Source organism: Quercus suber, unplaced genomic scaffold, assembly GCF_002906115.3.
Source record: "Quercus suber isolate HL8 unplaced genomic scaffold, Cork oak 2.0 scaffold_45, whole genome shotgun sequence".
In the NCBI taxonomy this organism is placed as follows: domain Eukaryota; kingdom Viridiplantae; phylum Streptophyta; class Magnoliopsida; order Fagales; family Fagaceae; genus Quercus; species Quercus suber.
Genome location: NW_027069510.1, coordinates 1,682,351 through 1,689,750, shown reverse-complemented (window position 1 = coordinate 1,689,750; position 7,400 = coordinate 1,682,351). Strand labels below are relative to the sequence as shown.

General features: G+C 33.1%; 1 pseudogene; it reads left to right on the top strand.

Annotated features, from left to right (window-relative positions):
- Positions 1-382: 382 nt before the first annotated feature.
- Positions 383-1,618, top strand: LOC136066743 (uncharacterized; annotated as a pseudogene).
- Positions 1,619-7,400: the final 5,782 nt, after the last annotated feature.

Sequence of the window (7,400 nt, the reverse complement as noted above, 5' to 3'; positions counted from 1 at the left end):
TTAAACTAAATGTATGTGTTTGTGTTGTGACTTGAAGTGCAATCTAACAAAGACTTTGAAATGCAATCTTTTTTATCTTTTGTTAAGTTCCATTCAGTCTTGTGATAGGCATTGATATAACTCTTTGTAGACTGAAAATGAAACTATTATATATTTTGCTGTTACAACCACTATGAGTGTCTTTGATCCAATTATTTCTATTCATTGAATATTCCTAGTATCATATGCTTGGTTTTGAGATGACAGGTCTTAGAATAAGTCTATGAACAATGAGCATTCATAGTATTTCTTATTTTATCATTTTGTTGTGGCTTATGTCACTTGGCTTTAATCTTGCATCTATAGTAATAATTGCTTTCCAATTGTCTTGAAGGTTGCATCCATGAATCACTATTTGGTTCGCAAGTTCATTTTTGATGACTCAAATGAAGATGAGATAATTGAAGAACTTGTCATGGAAACATCACAACCTAAATATCGACGTTCTATCCGACGTAATTGTTTGGCAGGCCATGAGAGGCTTTTTCTTGATTATTTTGCTCCCACACTAGTATATCCACCTACTGTATTTCGTAGGAGATTTCGGATGAAGCGTTCTCTTTTTCTACGTATTCAATCTAAGGTAGAAGCTCATGACTTTAACTTTATTCAAAAAAGAAATAGTGCCAACAAACTTGGTTTATCTTCATTACAAAAGATAACTGCTGCACTTAAAATGCTTGCATATGGAGTATCGGGTGATTTGATAGATGAATATGTGTAGATTGGAGAAACTACTGCATTAGAAAGTTTGAAAAAATTTGTTACTGCGGTAATTGATGTTTTCTCTGAGGAATACTTGAGAAAGCCAAACAATGAAGACATTGCTAGACTGTTAGCTCATGGCGAATGCCAAGGTTTTCCAGGTATGCTAGGTTCAATTGATTGTATGCATTGGAAGTGGAAAAAGTGTCCATTTGCATGGAAATGTCAATATTGTGGTCATATTCGTGAGCCTACTATTATTTTGGAAGCAATAGCATCATATGATCTTTGGATATGACATGCATTTTTTGCGTTACCTGGGTCAAATAATGACATTAATGTGTTAGAGCAGTCTCATGTATTTAATGAACTTGCTGAAGGACGTGCTCCTTCAGTACATTACTCAATCAATGGTCATTGCTACACAATGGGATATTACCTTGCTGATGGCATATATCTAAAGTGGGCAACATTTGTGAAAACAATCCCAGCTCCACATGGATAGAAGTATAAATTATTTGCAGTAGACCAAGAGGCATGTAGGAAGGATGTTGAGCGTGCATTTGGAGTGCTTCAAGCACGTTTCGCAATTGTCCATGGACCTGCATGATTTTTCCATCTTGAAACATTCCAAAAGATCATGAAAGCGTGCATAATTCTCCATAACATGATTGTTGAAGATGAGCGGGATGATAATGAAGTGGTAGACTTGGATTATGAACAAATTGATGGAGTGGATAATCCTCCTCTGCAAGTGTTACGTGAACAAAGTGATGGATTTATGTCATACATTGAGAGATATGGACGCATTAGAGACCGAGAAATTCATTTTCAACTCCAGTCAGATCTCATTGAACATTTATGGCAATTGTAAGGCGAGTTGTAGGAACTTTCTTTTTTGTATGTTAAGAAGCATGAGTCATCGGAACTTGTGCAAGTGTGTGAGTTTTATTATAATTTGGTTTGAGTTATGTATGTGAGTAATGTATGGACTACATTGTTCCTGCTATAATATGTGTTCTATTTTATATGTTTTCTTATAAAGTTCCTCCATTTCATAGTTCACATTGTTCCAAGATTGCTTTCGGACAATTGAGACGATAATAGACTATCATGATGATTGAAAAATTGTTTTAGTAAAAAAAAAAAATGTATAAGTATAATTTGGGGTTAAAAAAAATCACTTGTTTACACTAGACAATTATTTGCTATCATGTGGTGGCGGTGGCGGTAGAAGAGTCGGCGCTGGCGGCGGCGACGGTAGCGGTAGCGGTTGCAGGTGGTTGTGATTGTTGTTTATTGTAGTGTATATATTATTTTATTGTAATAGATATATTATTTTATTGTGATGTTTATATTATTTTATTGTATTGAAAGCTAAAATAGATTTACTACTGCAGCATATGTGTAGGTAAAATAGATAAAGTAACTTTTGGTGGAGCTAAAAAGCTAAATTTTTAGTTCCACTACTGTGAATGCTCTAAGTTGTAAAACTTCAAACTTAAATGGCATCAAAGAGCCCAATAATGTAATTATGTACTAAATTTTGCAATAATTTTTTTAATATACAAAATCAAAGAATCCATTAAAATATTATTTTCATTTGTTGTGAAACCTAGTTTTGACCATATTAATGATTGAAAATCCTCGTTCTATAATTGCAATGAAAATATGAAGAGTATGTACAGGTACCATCATTATCTTTAAATAAATTGGTATTTGGTAGGCTAATGGTTTTCTATTTCCATTGGCACAATTTTTTGAAGTTTAGATGTTGAAGTTGAACTTCTTTATGCTTGTAATGGTGAGCTTCTATTTGCAACAATAGTTTGGGCCAAGGCATTCCTCCATGTGATCTTATTATATCTTGAAAGTAAACCATCATAATGTAATAATAGACGGAGACTCAAAGCTATGTTTTGATGCTCTAGAGTGCCTTGGCAATGCTATATATGGATTGATCTATCATTAAGGGCATGATTGCTACACTGTAATAGTTATTACAATGTAATAGGAATAAGTATTACAAGCAATATACGAAGTTGGAAAGACATAACTATTTCTATTCATCTTTATGTTGAGAACACTATAATGGAATCCTGAATCTATGTTAAGATAGTGGAATGTCACTATATTTTTGTCAAATTCCCTAAAATAACATTTTTAAAAAGATATATATTTGACAATATGGCTTAATAACTATCCTTTTAAAAATTGAAAAAAAGAAAAAGGATTGAGCATCCTAGGGTGAGTCCAAATCTTCTGTCCCACTTTTCCTGCTCCACCCTATACTCTACCAATAAATACTTGCCATGTGTTTACCTAATTAATTAAATACTATCATTATTGACTTATTAATACTACAGTTGTTAATTAATAATAGTATTTAATTAATTAGGTAAACACATGACAAGTATTTATTGGTGGAGTATAGAGTGGAGCGGGAAAAGTGGGACAGAAGATTTGGACTCTCCTAGGGCTGAAGACGTGCTTCTTAGGTTGACAATAAATTGGTTTAGAAGAGAATCTAACTTTGTTGCTCATAGTTTAGCTAAGCTTTCTGATCTTGATTTAAATTATGATTTATGTTGTAATATTTCTTTCCTTCCATAATTCGTCTGGAAGCTGTCAAAGAGGGATCTTGTTACTACTTCTTTTGGTACTTAATGAAAATTCAATTTACCAAAAAAAGAAAAGAAAAGGTTTTTCATAATTTGTGAATTCTTAAGAATAAAACTTGTTTACTAATTAAAAAAAATATCAATTATAAAAAGATTTATGTACTTCTCAAAGATGCAGTGCCAAACTAAAAATAAGCAGTTCCACTGTCTATTCACTAAACTAATGATTTAATTCTTGTAAATTAAAATTGAGAGTTTATTGCAGCAGTAAAAAAATTTTAATAAACAATGATAATTGTAAAGTCATCTTGCTAATAGCACCCAAAAAAAAAAAAAAAAAACCCAAACAATCCTTTTGTTGGAATTAGACAGTATCACCACATCCAAATCCCGAAATCCCAAACTTTTAATATTAGATCCCAAAAATATGTATACTAAAATGTCAACAAACATATATTTATAATGAATAAGTCTACGTTTTTCTAGCAGATGTTTCTTTTTATAAGGAATTTTCTTTTGTTTTGTTATTAAAAATTGTTAGGTTTTAAAGATTTAGGAATTTATGTATTTAGAACTCTAATTTGTATTGTTGGCAAACCATGATCAAAACAGATTATTTAGTCTTGTTTAGACTAGCTCAAAGTTGTATTATTTATGTAAAGTTGGAACAAGTTGATGCAGGATTGAATAGTGCTTCTCCCTGGTTCGATCGATTGAAGCTTAGGCTCGATCAATCGAAAATCAGGCCAGATCGTTTTTTCTGTAGAATTTCAACTCAGCCCTAACTCCTAAAACGTTTAAGGTTTTTGTTTTTCCCTAGGTATATAAGGCAAACCTAGCCACGTTTTAGAGGTTGCTCATATTGCTGTTTTGTGTAAATCTCTTGTGAGATCTAGAGGAGCTTTCCTTTACACAAAGCTTAGGGTTTTGAAGGAGGAGATGTTATCTACACCTTGATGATCAATTCAATTGCTGCCATTGAATCTTAAAGAAAAACAAGCGTGAGTGCTTGTACTTGCTGGAGAATCCAAGAAAGAAGGAGTTCGTGGTCTCGGAGTTTGCACGTGGTAGTGTCAGTAAGTTCTACTGGTGGGTAACAATAAGAAGTCGAGCGTGGGGGCTTGTAAGTCTTATTGTATGAACTTCGATTCTTTCAAGATAGTGGATTCAAGTTTACCTTAAGGATAGGCAGGTTAAATCCTCCCCAGGTTTTTACCGTGTGGTTTCCTGGGTCATCATATCATTGTGTTATTTACTTTTCTGCTGCTATATTCTTGATATGATATTGTGTTTGTGATAACATGGATTTGCAAAATTTGACTAAGTTAATCAGTTGGCTAATTAACTAGGTTAATCTGGTTGGGTTAAGGGGTCTAAAAACCGTTCAAAAATGAATTTTATATTTGTTTTTTAATAAGGATGTTGGCATATATATATATATATATGCACCAAGCATGAATTTTTTGAACTAAAATATTCAAATAATATCCATTATTATATAGTATTAAAAAATAATAATTTGAAGTCCCAGGGAGTCATAAGCTTACGGCAAACACCCCATTGATCTCTTCTAACTTCTAAGTTCAATTGTGGGGCTCAAGTATTTTTACACATTTCACTAGATGAATAGGATTCCAAAATCTCTATATGATCATGAATATTTTCTCAAAAAAATAAAATAAAATAAAAATTTATCATGAATGTTAGGTCACTTGATAAGATAAAAGTAAATTGCACCCAAATAAATTTTAAGGTAAATTGCAAATTATACCCTTAAAGTTTGAGAGTGTTTGAATTTTATATTTTGAATTTTATCATGAATGTTAAGTCACTTGACAAGATAAAAGTACATCGTGCCCAAATAAATTTTAAGGTAAATTGTAAATTATACCCCTAAAGTTTGAGAGTATTTGGATTTTATACTTTAAAGTTTTAGAATTTAGATTACGTTTCAGAATTTGGATTTTACCCTCCTAAATTTTAGTGGCGTTTAGATTTTATTCCCTAAAGTATGGAGTATTTAGATTTTACACCTTGAAATTTCAGAATTTAAAAATATACGTAACCATGTATTAAATGAATACTGCATGATAGGATTGTGCAAACCAATATCGGAGCCGACAAGACCGACCGACGCCGACCTTCCTGCACCGAAGCCTCGCCGAACCGAACTGACCCCTCTAATAATTTTCAGATGTTTGGATACAGCATCGTTTGAATTTTTATCCATTTGAATTTTTTTTTTACTAAAAAGTCACTGTATTGGGTATTATTATTAAAAAAAAAAAAGGATAATTATAGATTACTCACCTGTGATTTGCCTCAAATTTAACTTACCCCCCCATGGTTTCATTTTTGACACTTTACCCACCTGTGATTCCTTCCATTACCACTCTATAATCCATCTCCATTTCAGATGTTACTCTAACCATAACTCATCAAAAAAAAAACCCAAACCAGACCAAACACTCTTCACTCCCAAAACACACTTCCATCCAACGTGCTCACCAAACTAAGATCCTTGATTCTACAATGCAATGTGCTTGAGCTAATGGACTGAGAACCATCTAGATTTTGATCGTGCAAGTAAATCGAGGAAGAATGAGACACAGAGTTTGGGTTCAGCTGTTGCAAATTGTATTTTTTATTTTTGGTGCTTGATCTATTCGTTTTCTCTTGATTGGGTGAGTTCCTGACTTTGTTAGCTTCAAGTTTTGGTTTTCTTTTACTTTCATATGCTCTGTTCATCTGATTTTAGGTAGATCCTTTTAATTTTTGAAAACTAGGGTTTTAAATTTTTTTTTTCAAAATTGGGTTTTTGCTTGTAACAAATTCACAGGCAAATCTATGGTTTTTTTTTTTTTTTTTTTTTTTTTTTTTTTTTTTTTTTTTGNACCACATGATACATTACTAATTGGTTACTCGAAATAGTTGGTTTCTACTTCAAATGATTAATTAATTACATTCATCTCTTGGACTTTTCCACATGCAAGCCCATCTCATTTGATGGTATATGGTAAGGGAAATTGAAACAGAAATTTGACTGCCTAATAAAGCAATAATCTATAATAGATTATACTTTTCCGCATGCAAGCCCATTTCATACTTTATTGTGTTGTATTTTATACGCAGATGGCTGACTTAACATTCAATTTTGAGATTCTTCATGGTGGGGAGTTTGTGTGGAACCCAGATTTGGTATATTTAGGAGGTAGTATTTCTTTTATTGATGAGGTTCACTCGATAAACTTAGTTATTTTGAAATACAAGATATTTGTGGTGATTTGGGGGCAAATAGTACAAGTAGATTTCATTATGTTATTCCTGGAGGTAATTTAGAGCAAGGGTTAAGGGTTATAAATGGAGATAATGATGTAGTTTATATGTGTGAGATTCATGTTGCACGGCCTACAAATAAGATAACACTATATGTTGAGGGTGGTGCGAAGCCATTTGCAGTTGAACAACCATTTGCTAATGAGCAAGTACGGGGTCAGAATGGTGATGCTGTGTATGAGATGGGTCAGAATGATGATGATGTGCATGGAGGTAATGTGGATGCTGAAGGAGGTGGTGGACAAGACTGTCCAGATTTTGATTGGTTGGAGGAAAGGTTTAAGGGGCTAGATTTTGATGATGATGTATTTGAAAATTTAGATGATGGGCCATCTACACATGATGGAGTTAATGGTAGTGCAGCAGCCTTACATAGGCCTACTACAGCTGACAATGACAAGGATTTAGAAATTAGATCTAATGCAAGAGAGAATGGGTTTGTGGAAAAGGGTAAATGAATTGACCGACCTCTTGAAGATGACATAGAAAGTCTAGTAGGGTCTGATGATGATCAGCCAGCCCCAACTGCTGCAAAAGAACCTGAGTTTAATGTCCAAACCGAAATGAGAAAACCAGTGTTAAAGAAGGGAATGAAGTTTTCGAACTCTAAGGCATTTAGGGAGGCCTTGAGGGAATATACTATAAAGAAGCCAGTAGATATCAAGTTCAAGTTGGATGAGAAGAAGAAGATATCAGTTT